This window comes from Quercus robur, chromosome 2, assembly GCF_932294415.1.
Source record: "Quercus robur chromosome 2, dhQueRobu3.1, whole genome shotgun sequence".
Classification (NCBI taxonomy): Eukaryota; Viridiplantae; Streptophyta; class Magnoliopsida; order Fagales; family Fagaceae; genus Quercus; species Quercus robur.
This window is the reverse complement of record NC_065535.1, coordinates 69552162-69567339: the sequence shown is the minus strand read 5'-3', so window position 1 is coordinate 69567339 and position 15178 is coordinate 69552162.

Genomic DNA, 15178 nt, shown 5'->3' with positions numbered 1-15178 from the left:
CTAACTCATGAACATTTCATAATTTTTCATCTAACATATGAGACATTAAATGTTCTAAATCTTGTGATTTTCTCAAATTATTTCTGAAATTTATAAAATATCTCATTGAATTGGATTGTAGAACATGTTTCTTAATTGCCACCTATAAAAAAAATCCTAATGAATCTTCACTATTGTAAGTGTTTGCTTTCTGAAAATTTTCTTCCATTTTCCTAATAGAATTCCCCATTTACAAACATGGACAAATGACAGAAGATTCTCAAATCTTTGAATCTATTACTATGCCTAGAATGGCATGTGTGCTTACTAAATTTATGAATTTTGTTTCAAATGAGTTTGGAATTACATCAATGAAGAGGACTTCGCGATTAAAACAACACTAAAGTTACAAAGTAAGGAAATTCACACTTTGCATCAACAGAGTTTGAGAAATATATAATCATTGAAGAGAGTCCTCACTCAATTTGTCAATTAGGACTATCAAACTAATTTTGTCTTATTTCTAACACTAAATGCTACACTACTCATAAAGATATAAAGTAAAAGATTTTATTCAAATAATTTGTGTCCCTTTCCTCTTTTATGTCTTCCCCTTTTTATAATATGAGAATTACCGTTATTATATGAAATTGCTTCTAAAGTTTTAAGATGAAAGATTTTTTTTTTTTTTTTTTTTGATGGGAAATACTAAAGACTTTATTAAACCAAAGAAGAAAAGGTTACATCTTTAATCAGAGCTAGATTAAGGAAACACGGTTCCTCTTCTAACCAAACTGAAAAATCATCTATACCAGAGGCATATTTAGCTAATAAATGGGCTGGCCTATTGCCTTGCCTACGGATATGTGAAAAAACAACCTGTCTAAACTCTTGAGAAACAGACAAAGAGCTAGAAATAATAGCAGCCACAGAAGATGGTGGCGGAGAGAGATCCTTCAGAGCATTGATTACCAAAAGGGAGTCGCCTTCAAGAATAAAATCTTGTACACTAAGATCTTTAGCAAATTGCAAACCCACCTCCACTGCTTTCGCCTCAATCTCCACTGCTTTTAGGGGGGCTGAAATCTTCTTGCTAAGGGCTCCAATAACATTACCTTCCTCATCCCGAATCAAAGCACCCACACCTGCAGCTCTCTGATCAGCAAAAACAGCCCCATCAACATTAAGCTTGAACAAACCTCTCGGTGGTGGTTTCCAAACCTCAGGCTGAACGTTCCTTTGCTGCTTTAGCACCGCTACGCTTTCCTGGTATTCAACCAAATATTCCAATGCATCAGATCGTAATCTCGTAGCAAATTTCATCACTCCCCCATTCCTTCGTTCATTCCTATACGACCAGATAGCCCACGCAAGCATAACTACTTTTTCAATCAATGTTGAGTCCCACTCTGCTTCAACTGTTCCGAACCAGAGCAAATCCATGAACGAAGAGAAATGTATGGATGGCGGAATATTGAACAGTTTTACACTATCCCAAACCTCGCGTGCTCGGCTACACTCCCAAAACAAATGACAAGAGCTTTCCAAACCCGAATTACACAGCTCACACACTCCGTCATTCAATACTTTCCGACGCACCAAATTTTCTTTGGTAGGCAGTGTGTCTCGGCAAGCTCGCCATGCAAAATGGCGTACCTTATGAGGGATGTTAAGCTGCCATAACCCTTTCCAAAACCTCCGTAGCCTGCTATCATCGGAAGCAGCCCCAGTCGAGCCTTCAGAGGTGAGCTCAACAGCCACTTTGTAGGCACTTCTAACACTGAATTTTCCGTTATTTGTAGGAGCCCAGACCTGCCTGTCCTCGGGGAGTTTTGAACTCAATGCAATACTACATATGTCATCAACTTCATGTGGGAGAAAGATGCTCTGAATCAGGTTAGTCTTCCATGCGCCAAGAGTTGGATCAATAAGCTCACACACCCGAGCCTCCAAAGGAAGACCAACCGGAGGAGATACTAACTTGTATGTAGAGGGGTTGAGGGTCCATTTATCCTTCCAAATCCGGATACTTTGACCATTGCCTACCTGCCACCGTATTCCTTTTTTGACAACATTTTGTCCTGCCATGATACTTCGCCACGCATATGATGGATTAGCTCCTAGACCAGCTTGTAGAAAGTCACTCCTAGGGAAATACTTCGCCTTAAAAACACGATAGAACAAAGAGTCTCCCCCCATTTGTAATCTCCATCCCTGTTTAGCTAATAAGGCAAGATTAAATTGTTTTAGCTGTTTAAACCCCAACCCCCCTTGAGCTTTAGGAGTGCAGAGTTTATCCCAACTAATCCAAGCCATCTTCCTTTCATCTCTTTGTTGCCCCCACCAAAAATTCCTCATAAGACTAGTCATCTCATCACAGAGTTTATCCGGGATCTTGAAACAGCTTATGGCATACGTAGGAATTGCCTGAGCCACTGCTTTGATCAGAATCTCCTTACCTGCTTTTGAGAGTAGTTTTTCCTTCCAACCCGCCAACTTCTTTTCCAGCTTTTCTTTAATCCCCTTGAAAGAGTTCTTCCTATTCTTTCCCACGAGAGATGGTAGGCCCAGATACTTTTCATGTTGTTTAATAACTTGAGCCCCAAACCTGTTCTTGATTTCTTCCTGAATCTCAGTGGCTGTATTTCTACTGAAATAAAGCGAAGTCTTTGCCCTATTTAATTGTTGTCCTGATGCATCTTCATAGACTTTCAAAATTCTCTGAAGGGACTCACACTCTTCAATAGAAGCTTTGCAAAAAATGAGGCTATCATCAGCAAAGAATAGGTGAGAAAGACAAGGACCATTCCTGCAAACAGAGATGCCTTCCATAGATCCATCATTAACAGCTTTCTTAATTAAAGCAGACAAACCCTCAGCACAAATCAGAAAAAGATAGGGAGAAAGGGGGTCACCTTGCCGAAGACCCCTAGAAGGAACAATATGACCTTTAGGTTTACCATTAATACGGATGGAGTAGGTCACGGTTGAGACACACTGCATCATCAGGCTCCTCCAACGAGGGTGAAACCCTAATCTCTCCATAATTTTCTCCAAGCACATCCACTCCACCCTGTCATAAGCTTTGCTCATGTCTAGCTTCAAAGCCATCTCCCCTCCTCTCCCTGATTTCTTCTGACTAATGTGATGCATGGTTTCAAAAGCAACCAAAATGTTATCAGTGATAAGTCTACCATGAACAAAGGCGCTTTGGGTATCACTGATTATAGCAGGAAGGATTTTCTTCAGTCTATTAGCAAGGGTCTTGGCAGCCATTTTATACACCACATTACATAAACTGATCGGTCTAAATTCAGTAACCCTTTGTGGTTTATTAATCTTAGGCACTAAGACAATCTGAGTATCATTAAAATGAGGAGGAATAATACCTAGATTAAGAAAATCAAGGACAGATTTGGTGACAACATTACCCACAGTAGGCCAAAAATGCTGGTAGAATAGTGGAGGCATTCCATCAGGTCCAGGTGCCTTGAGGGGATACATCTGCTTCAATGCTTTGTGTACTTCATTCGGTTGGAACTCCTTTATCAGCTGCTCATTCATCTGCCGAGATACTTTAGGTTGGACTGCTTCCAAGAGTTCATTAAAATCCGTAGGGTTTGATGAGGAAAATAGCTCCGAATAATACTTAACAAACACCCTCCCAATATCATCCTCCTCTTCCTGCCAAACTTCATCAGAGTCAATAATCCCTTCAATCAAGTTTTTCTGAGATCTTGAGGAAGCTTTGGCATGGAAAAAGCCTGTGTTTCGATCCCCTTCTCTAAACCAATCAACTCGAGATCTTTGCTTCCACATGGCTGCCTCCTTCTCCAACCAACAATTAAGCTCCACCCTAGTCTCCCTTAAATGTTTACTGACCTCCAAATTAGTTGGTTGAACCTCCAATACCTCCAGAAGCTTCTGAAGCCGTGCAATCTCTTTCCCTACGTGCCCAAACTCAGTCCGATTCCACTCTTCTAGTTTTGCTTTGCATGAATTCAGACATGACAACAAAGGATGTAAATTGGCTGCCACCAAACCTTCATTCCAAGCTTCGGTCACTACTTCTTCGCACTTTTGTTCTTTCAACCACATAGATTCAAATCTGAAAGATTTGTTGGGCTTACCCCGTTTCTTGGTAACCTTAAGCTGAAGCAGCAGTGGATTGTGGTCTGAAGTTGAAGAAGACTTATGGATCAACTTTACCGAGGGAAACAATGAAGCCCAACCCGGGCTCACTAAAGCCCTGTCCAACCTCTCTCTGATTTGAAACCCATCACTTCTTTGGAAAAGCCAAGTGAATTTTGGCCCAATAAAATCAACCTCCTGCAACCCACAAGAATTTATCACGCTATTGAACCTTGCCATCTGTTGCTTGGGTCTAGGAACACCACCCTCCTTTTTAGAATCCAACCGAATCTCATTGAAATCACCAATAACTACCCAAGGCAAAGGAGACACAGTAGAGAGAGAATGGAGGAGCTGCCATGACTCCACCCTCCTAGAAGTCTCTGGATTACCATAAAACCCTGTTAAACGCCATCTAGCAGAATTGTTACCCTCATCAATAATACTATCAATATGGGACACCGATGAACCCAATACCTCCACCTTAATCCCAGACTGCCAAAATAAAGCCAACCCCCCACTGGAGCCATTACTCGGAACAACATGACTTTCTTGAAACCCACATCTTCCTTTAACCAACTTCAACCAATCGATATCTGACTTTGTTTCCATTAAGAAAACAAAATTGGGCTTCTCTATCCTAATGACCTTCTGCAAGGTACTAACTGTCTGAGGGTTCCCAAGCCCTCGACAGTTCCAGCTTAATAGACTCATTGGGCTCGGCGGGGTTGCTTAGCAACCTCCGCCACTCCTAAGTGTGTAGCAAAAAGAGAGCCCAAAGCTTTAGCTTCCTCCTCCAATTTCAACTTCTTATCTTTTCCAATCATCTCACTCTCCACCTTATTCCCCATGACATTTTTCCTTTTGGAACCCACTTCATTCTCACTCATAATTTGATCCTCATTACCCACGAGTCTGGTTGTCAATCTAGTCCAACTACCCTTCCTAACTTCTCTGTTTTGAGCCAAACTATGACCCTCATTCCCATCATTAACCACTGCCTCTTCACCCTTATCTTTTGACTTCTTTAATCCTTTATTCTTTTGTTTTGGTTCGGACCAGCCTATTTTGAAACCAATGTCTTCCACTCTCGAAACATTGCCACTGAATTCGTTCAGTCCCTTCTCTACTACGGCCTGTACCGGTGTGTCACCATGTACCTCTACCTCCACCAGACCCGCCTTCCCCGACCCTTGAATCTCCTTTAATATTTCAGTAACTACCTGGTTTGTTACAGCCCCCTCATTCCGGATTCCTTCATCAATTTCCTCAATCATTGTCTCAAAGTCCGACCCATCTGGAAGGTTTTTAGTAACAGCCAAATTTGGTTCACCTCTACTCGGACCTAACCCCTCCGTAGTGCACTCTGTTACACAGCTTTGCACCAACTTCACTACACCTGTCTCCACCGTACCAGTTAGCATAGGTTGAACCTCTACATTCTCCCTTTGATCCCTTGGCTCATATTGCCTACCATTAGCCCAAGTTTTAGGCCCCCTAGACTCATATCCCTTAACCTCAACATATTGACGACGAACCAGACTAAATTGAGAAGCTCTAATCCAATGGCCATATTGTTGCTGCTCCACAGGAAGGGAACCTTTACTCTTCAACCAGATTTCGCAATCTTTGTCGTCATGTGATAACATCCCACACCAAAAACATATATTAGGCAGCCTTTCGTATTGGAAAGCCACCCACCCTTCCTCCTTTTCATCGAAACTGATCTTTCTCCCTCGGCAAAGCGGTTGGGTAACGTCCACCCTAATCCGAACCCTCATAAAGGTACCACCTTTCAACTCCGTCGGATCATTCGACTTAATTACAGGACCAACAGTCGCCCCAATAAACTCAGCCGTCTCCGGAGTTAAGAACTTGAAAGGCAGATCATGAATCTGAACCCAAAACGCACAGAACTTAAACTCCAACTCCTTCACTAACTTGCTGCCATCAAACCTCTGTAAAATCACTAAATGCCTATCAAAAGACCAAGGCTCACCCTGAAGAACTTTCTCGGCATCAACTTCCAGATCAAACTCAAACAATAACACATTATTCCCTGCATTAGTAACACCGAAACTCTCCTTAGTTCTCCACAGCGGTCGAAACGTTCTCGCCACTGCTTCGATATTAAGATTCCGCTTGGTGAGAAACTTTGCAGCCAAAACGTGGTCTGTCTTAGAAAGATTCTTAGACAAACTCAGTTTCTCCCCTTCCTTCGCTGATAACGACAACCCATCACACTTCCTTGTCAACTCCTCCATGATCTGAATAGCGGACCTGCTGCTAAGGCTGAACGGAAACACACTAAAGCCCTACTAGCACTGGAGATGCTATAGGGAGCGCCGTCTTTCTCAAGGAGAAAGGTAACGTATTTACTACAGACTAGGGTTTAAGAGAAGCCCTAGTCCGAGAACTCGATCGAAGATGAAAGATATTGATTCAAATGATCCATGCTCCTTCTTTTCTTTATGTCATCTTCTTTTATATTATGAGAATTTTCTATGTGGAAAATTGATTCAAATGGTCCATGCTCCATCTTTTCTTTATGTCATCTTCTTTTAAGATGAAAGATATTGATTCAAATTATTCATGCTCCTTCTTTTCTTTATGTCATCTTCTTTTATATTATGAGAATTTTCATTATTATATGTGGAAAATTGCGCTGACTTCTTCTAAGGGTTTTTTGTTATTAAACTCACCTCCCCATTAATTTAGAATAAAACGCTCATCTCCCTTAAAATGTAAAATATTTACATTGACCTCCTCTGGATGATTGGAAAAAAAAAGGCATTAAAAATTCTTTAATTTTTTATTTTATCTCCCACTTAAATTGTTGTCCACATCACCTCTAATAGCAATTTTGTTATATGAGGAAAATTGTGCTGACTTCCTTTAAGGTTTTTTGTTATTACACTCACCTCCCCACTAATTTAGAATAAAACACCCATCTCCCTTAAAATGTAAAATATTAACACTGACTTCCCTTGGATTACTGAAAAATTCTTTAAAAATTTTTAATTTTTTTTATTTATAATTTACCGCTGCTTAAACTGTTATCCACATCCCCTCTAATAGGAAATCAGGATTTTTTAAAAGTATTTTCTCAACCTTTATGATAGGTTAGTGCAAATAGTTACCATTTTAGATAGAAGGGAGATGAGTATAATAACAGAAAACCTCAAGAAAAGTCAATACAATTTTTTTCTACTATTTGAATATACCACAAAATTCTTTGTATTTATCCATTTTCTTCAACAAAACATTGACACAAGTCACCCTTATTGCTCCATTTGTCACCCATAAAATTAATTTATTTTGATGTGGCTTTTTTTATTTATAGTAATGATAATTGATAAGGACACATCTTTAATTACTTTCACTTTAACTCACCATTAATATCACTTTTAATATGCATTAATCACATTGAATCATATTAGTAAAAGTGAATTGGTTGAAGAATAATGCTATAACTACAAATTATTTTACAACATTTTTACAAAATGTTGATGTGACCAACCTCTTATTGGTTTTCATATAGGCCCACTGTTAATATCACTTGTTCATTTACTAAGAATCACTCACCACATCAACATCAGCAGTTTATAAATTTTTTTTGTAGAATAGTTTGTATCTCTAGCATTATTATTGGTTGAAACTCAACAATCACATTTACCACCCACAACAATTTGTAAGTTTTATATAGTAGAACTTGTAGTACCTTTAGCATTATTCAAAATATATATGGATAAACAAGGAACACAATGCCACCAAAACGAGCTTGGACATGGTACGTTGTTAACACAATAACTCTTTAATCCTGCCTAAGAGTGTTCACCAAACCGCACAACCACACCTAAACCAACCAAAATTCATGAATATTTCACAAATTTTTATCTAACATATCAGACCTCAATTGTTCTAAATCTTATGATTTTCTCAAATTATTTTAGAAATTTATAAAATATCTCATTGAATTGGATTGAAGAACATGTTTATTTTTAATTGCCACCTAAATTTCTAATGAATCTTGACAACTGCAAGTGTTAGTTTATGATATATTTTTTTTTCATTTTCCTAATAAAATTCCTCAATTACAAACTTGGGCAAATGAGAAAAGGTTCCCAAATCTTTGAATATATTAATTAATATGCCTAGTATTACATCGGTGTGCTTACAACTTTTATGAATTTGGTTCAAATGAGTTTGGAATTGCCTCAGTGATGAGGACTTCACAATTAACACAACACTAAAGTTACTAAGTAAGGAAATTCACACTTCAGAAATGATACTTAGGTTGTGTTTGGTATTGGCTTAAAAAACCAGCATTTTTTACTATTTAGTTTATTTTTACTACTATTTATGGGTCCTATTACACTTTTTGGTACTATTCATAGGTTCTACTGTACTATTTCAACTACCTTTTAGCTTTATTTATAGTACTTTTAGCAAAAAAAAGTTTTCAGTTTCAGCTAAATAAGTTGTTCCTAAATAGACTCTTACTTGCATTAACAAAGTTTGAGCAATATAATTTTTGAAGAGAATCCTTGCTAAATATGTCAATTAGAAATTGCTTTAAATATTTTAATTAAAAAAAAGTTGCTTAAAAGATTTAAGATGAAAAACATTGATTTGAATGAACCATGTCCCTTCCCTCCTTTTATAATATGAGAATTCTCACTTTTTAAAAAAAAAATTTTTTGTTTTTTCTCAATTCTATTCTCGCTGTTATTTGAATATACCATTATTTAGCCCCAAAAAAAAAAAAAATTAATATACCATAAAACTCTTTGTCTAATCCATTGTTTCAACAAAACATTGGCAAAACGCACAAGTCACCCTTATATGTCCTTATTGCTCCATTTGTCACCAATAAAATTTGGGTTGATGTGACTTCTTTTTATTTATTTTTTATATAAGATAGAATTTCTACTCTAACCTAATTTAAGTGTATATGTGGGTAAAGTTCCCTCCTGAAAACTTGAACCCTGACCCTTACCCTCTACACCCCACAAACACTTATACTTATAGAGTGACTTCTTTTAAATAATGCTAGGAACAAAACATTTTTCACAAATGTTTACTTGATCTATTGTAATTGAAATAACATTAATTTCACTTGAACTCATCATTAACACCACTTTTAATATACATTAATGACAATGAACCATGTGAAAAAAAAAAAAAAAAAGTATCATATGATGTTGAACTTATTATTTTATTTTGGCGTGAACTAGGAGCACAATGCCAACAATCTTTACCGTGGATTTAGTGAGTTGGGCTTTATTACATTTACTGGGTGATTTTATAATTTTGGATTTTCACTCGGTGAACAAATCTCGTCTTTGTGTACTGGTGTATTTGTTCTTTATCTATATATACATATAAAACCGAAGCTTTTTAAGCTTCCACAGTTTTCCACGTTAGCATAATATAAAAAAAAAAAAAAACAAAAAAAACGTAATAAAACTTTTTTAAAACCCGACTCTCCCTTTTGCTTTCACAATCCTATGCCAAAACCCAAACTGGCTCTCCAAATCCCCGATCTCCACCTTTGACAAACAAAATGCAGACCCTTTTTCTTTCCTCCACCATTTTCTTTCTCCTTCCTTCAAAACAAAAAACAAAATCCCGAAGTTTTCTATTTTCAACTTTTCCGGTCCCAACTCCACCAAACCCGATTCCCATTTTTCAACTTTCAAAGCATTTGATAGAAGAAGAAGAGAAGAAAGGCAGTGGATCTTATTGTCGGCAAAAGAAAATAAAAATAAAGAGAAGATGAAAGAGATGACAGGGGGATGCGGAGGGCACTGTTAGAGAAAAAAAAAATTGATGGAGAATGTCAAAGAAGAGAAGGGAATGACGATAATGAAGAAAGGAAAACAAAAGTTACAGTGAAGAAAAAAAAAAAAAAAAACAGAAAACCATAAGAGAAGTTCCAGTGAATAAAAGAAAGAGGAGAAAAAAGAAGTAGAAAGAGATGAAAGAGAGTCACAGCTTTGAGATAATAACGTAGGGAGGGGAAGATTTTAGCAAAAGTGAAAAAGGATGCTTCGTAGAAGGTGTGTGATATATAAACACCCTTCTATATTTAATAAATTACAAAAATACCAATTTTCTTTTCTTTTTTTCCCTTTAAAACTTCCAATTTACATCACTTTTTAGATTTTCTTTTACTGTGCATTAGATTAATAATAATAATAATCTAAAAATGATTTATTTTATCTTAGATAATTCCTCAAAATAATAATAATAATAATAAAAACCTTCTAAAGAGTCAATCTTCTCCTTCTGGTCATAGTTCGTGAAAGAGCAAACATTTCGGGTCATAACTGTGGGCCTGAGGTGCAGATAGGCTTGATAGTATACCATTGGGTTTTCATTAGATAAGTTCTTATACCATGATCTTATTTTTTATTTTTTAATTTTTATTTTCATATTGGGAAAGTTATCAATAGCTTTTCCGTGCATCGCACGGGTTAGCGACTAGTTATATATATAAGCGAGGTTTTTATGCAATCTGAATTGTAGGAATATTTATGCAATCCACTATGGCACTACATGACCGTTAAATAATACATGTGGATGGTTCTTTTAACGGCCACATAGTGAGTTGCATAAAAAAACCTACAACCTAGGATATTGTATAAAAACTTTTTATGCTTGAATATATATATATATATATATATATAGGGTTTAGGGTTCCTTGTTATGCTTAAATATTGACCAAGTAACTACCCAGGTGAATAATTGAATAAATTATTAAAATTAGTAGTAAGATGTTGTATGGGTCTATTATAGTGTTTTTTTGTTGGGTTACACGTGTGAATAAAGTCCCACATTAAATAAAGATAAAAAGAATGAGTAGTTAATATAACATAATTGAGCACATACTCATTGGGTTTAAGCCTTTTGGGTTAAAGTATGTCTCTATATGTTATATTAATTACTCAAGAAAGGAGTATGTGTACTGGAAGCCCTTTCGCAAATAGAATGGGGCACGTCCCTTTCGCAGTTAGAGTGGGGACAATATATTGCACCAAGCAAGCTCATAAAACCCACACAAAAAATCTTGGAAAAGGCCCAATAGAGGAGTATTATTGCCAATTGTGCTAGACAACGGTGAAGTGCGAGGCTCCTATAGAGGATAAAAGATGTGCGGTGTTGACACATGGAGGCCCATGGATGACGCGTTGATGAAGTGAAAAGTCCATTAGGCACGAGGGAGTGAGTAGGATTTGATTATGGCCCACAGAAAGGTAGAGACTCACACGTGAAGGGGAGATTGTTAGATTACACATGTAAGTGAAATCTCACATTAAATGAAGATAAGAAAAATGAGTAGTTAATATAACATAATTGAGCACATACTCATTGGGCTAAAGCCTTTTGGGTTAAAGTGTGTCTCTCTATGTTATATTAATTACTCAAAGAAGTTTCTCAAGATGTTTATCTCCCCAACATTTTTCATGAACAACATTTATTTATAGGAAAAAGTTTAGCTACAAAACTGGTTGCAGTCTAAGGCTACAACTTTACTCAATATCTTTTTATTTGAGGTGCATTTGGAAAAATCCACCATTGGATTACATCTTTTTCTTATATCCTCCATGCTTACAAAATTTCTAGAAAATTAAAGATCAATAGCTATGTTATCAATAAATTGTTTAAATTGCAAATTTTTATAATTTAAAGTTTTGCATAATATATAAGCTTATAGATCAAATAGTAAATAATATCTGATTGATACAAAATTTGACATGTGTATTAAAAGTGTAAAGAACATGCAATTCAACAATTAGATTTTCAAAATATGCAGTAATGTTTATTTTATTGAGTAATGTTTTTGCCTTAGGCTACAACCAGTTTTGTAGTTGTAAAGGCAGAATTTGGATTGGACCCAATAAAGGATTGGGTTTTAGCCCAATAAGCCTAAACAATGAATTTGTAGAGCGTGGGTAAAAGAACTAGTTCTATTTTGTGATAAAGACAATAACCGTTGTTTATTTAAGAAAATCAAACACAAGTGAAATGAGAAAATTCGTCCTCAGCACAATCCGAGGATCTATATTATAATATCCAGTTGATGATCAATGTTACAAGAGTTCAAAGGATTATTACAAGGATTTCTTGATTTCTCCTTGTGTCTCCTTTGGGCCACCTCTCCTATATACTATAATTTTGGTATCATCCCTACCATACACATGTAGGTTAGTTTCTAGGAACTCCTTCTTGTCCCATCCAACACCTCCCAGAACCTTCAACTAGCAGCTGTAAGGTTGCTTAACCACTGTTTAGGTATCACCTCCACATTAATGCGGCCAGAGACTTAGCTGGGATGCATTTAATGTGGAGGTAGCAGCTTTTAAAGATATTTGTTGCCTTCCTTTTCTCATCCCTTATCCAATGTTTAACTTCTAACTGTGATGCAACCTTGAAAGATGTCCAAGATGATAAGACATTCTTACTAATCTCGGATCTCTGTTTCCGAGATGACTTTTCTCCTCGGACATATTTTGGACTATCATATACAATCCTTATTTCTTCTTCTTATACCATTCCCATTATAACCTTATTTGACTATCCTCGGATTGGGCCATAGGCCCAATTCGTACAGTTTTAGTAGTACCTTCTGGCTAACTGGCCCCCACAATAGCCCCTCAAAATCTTGCTTTTCGACTCCTCGGGAGAAAAGAAGGATTTTGATATCCTCAGCCCATCCCATTTATGGTTATGCCTTGTCTACCCAAACTCCCAAATACCTTTTTACCTGCCCAAGGCACGCTCCTGATGCTTCGATGTCCAGAGCGTGCCATCATTAAATTTTGGCCGCACTCTTGTCCCCCACGTTCAACAACAGGAAGTAAATCCAACGGTGGAGGATTTTCCTAGGTTTACGAGCGGGAATTTTCTCGCTTGTAACTTTTGTGCCACTATAAATAGCTTTTCAAATCAATTCACTTTCCTATTTTCAACAATCACACAGTTCTAGAGCTCATACACTGAACCTATCACTCTCTCTCACTTCCCTGTGCGTCTACAAATACTAAAAATTTGTCCGGGAACCTTCTTTTCAAACCTGTAAGTTTCCTTGAACCCTCTTAGTTTTCGTTTCAAACTTGTTAATTTTTCTTCAAAACTTCTTAGAAAATGGGTAAGTTCAAGGGTTTAGTTGAATCCGAGGAGGATAGGGAAAGGTTTAGGGCTAAGTACAGGGTCCCACCAACAGTGGGTATGAGATACGCTACCCAGGGGGAATGGGTAGATGCTAGGAAAATAGGAGAGGTGGTCATCCCAATGATCGCCTTTATAAAGGGAGGGATGACCATTCCCATGGGTAACATCACGAGGAACTATCTTAGGTTCTTTAGATTATCTCCCACACAATGCGCTCCAAATATGTTTAGAGTATTAGGGAGTATAGAAGTCCTAAATGAGAGAACAAACTCGAATTTGATCCACCACGATGTGAACTGGGTGTACAACCTACACCATTTAACGGGGCAGGGATATTACCTTAAGTCAAGGTATCCTGAAGTAAGGTTAATCCAATGCCTCCCTACATCAAACAAAGGGCAAAAGGAGGATTTTTTAATCTTTTCTGGAGAATGGCATGATGGCCTTCCCTATCCGATTGAGAAGGGAGCACCAGGTGGGGGTATAGTCATAAATTTATGCACCCTGGCTTATATTTTCCCTTTGTTTCACATTATCTTTGCTTCTAACAAAATTTCCTTCCACTTTAATGATTTTGCAGACAGACTTTCTACCAAACCTCAGCTCAGCTTAGTCAACAAAGAGAGCCTAGATAGAATTTTACGGCCTGAGGTGTTCGTAAACGAAGCCGACGGTCAATTATGAGCAGCGCACATAATCCTTGGGTACATGCCCATTTCTTTTGCATTTCAAGCCCCCAAGTGTGTGATAAAAGCTAACGATCCTCGACTCCATCATATTAGTGTAGCCTACGAAGGATTCGTCGTTCCTGAGGGTATTCCAATTCCTGAAGGTACTCCCCTTACTCAACCACTCTTTGTGGGAATCCCTTCAGTAGGAGCATCATCGTCCCAACCCGTTCTTAAGGAAGAGGAGGAAGAAAGAGAAAAAGAAGAAGAAGAAAATCTAGAGGGGATTGTAACTTTGTTAGACTCCTCGGACGAATTTAAAGTGTTCAACCAACCTCCATCTTCCGAGTGTACATCGGCTAACATTGACTTTCAGCAACAAGCAAACGTCATCACTTCGGATGAAATGGGTATCCAAAGGAAATCCCAAAGAAGTTTGATGGACTTAATAGAGTCTCAGCCCAGAAAAGGTGCACCGGGGAAATCCACATAGCCCAAACTTTCTCCTCCTCCTCCCAAATCTCCTCTTCCTCCTCCTCCTCCCAAATCTCCTCTTCCTCCTCCTCAGCCGTCTTTGCCATCTAGACCTGAACCTGCTGATCCAAAAAGGAAGAGAGAGCATAAGGGTAAAGAGGTAGTAGAGGCTGGGAGGTCTTGTCTTACTTATAAAGACGAGACCCAAAGAGCTACAAAGCATCAAAAGACTAGCCAAACATGGCAGAAAGCCTTGGAGAGCGGGGATAATCAGCCACCTGAGCCTCAGGCTTGGCTTCCAGCTCCAATGATAAATGGTGAACCCCTGAGGGATGATGCATCCATCAAGGATTTCAATGGAGGTGCTGGGTGCCATGTGGCCTCGGCTTTGGAGGAGGCTTTATTACTCCCCACTGATATGGCCAAGCTGCGGTCTATCAGGAAGAATAAGGTTTTCCTTAACCTCAAAAGGTATCTGGGCATGGTATGATGCTATCCCCCTTTTTTTTCTTTATTGTTATTTGTTAGGTTACTAACCCTTTTCTTTTAGGCTGTCCAAGCTACTTTCAGGGTTGAAGAGATAACCAACTCTTGCTATTGGCAGTTGGACGACAAGAGGAATAGGCGCATAGCAGCTATGCAGTCGTTCAACGTTGCAGATCAATCCAACAAAGATCTAAGGAATAAGCTGATTGAGGAGGAAAGGGCCAAGAAGAGTGCTGAATCGGCTCTGGAGAGCGCTCAGAGGC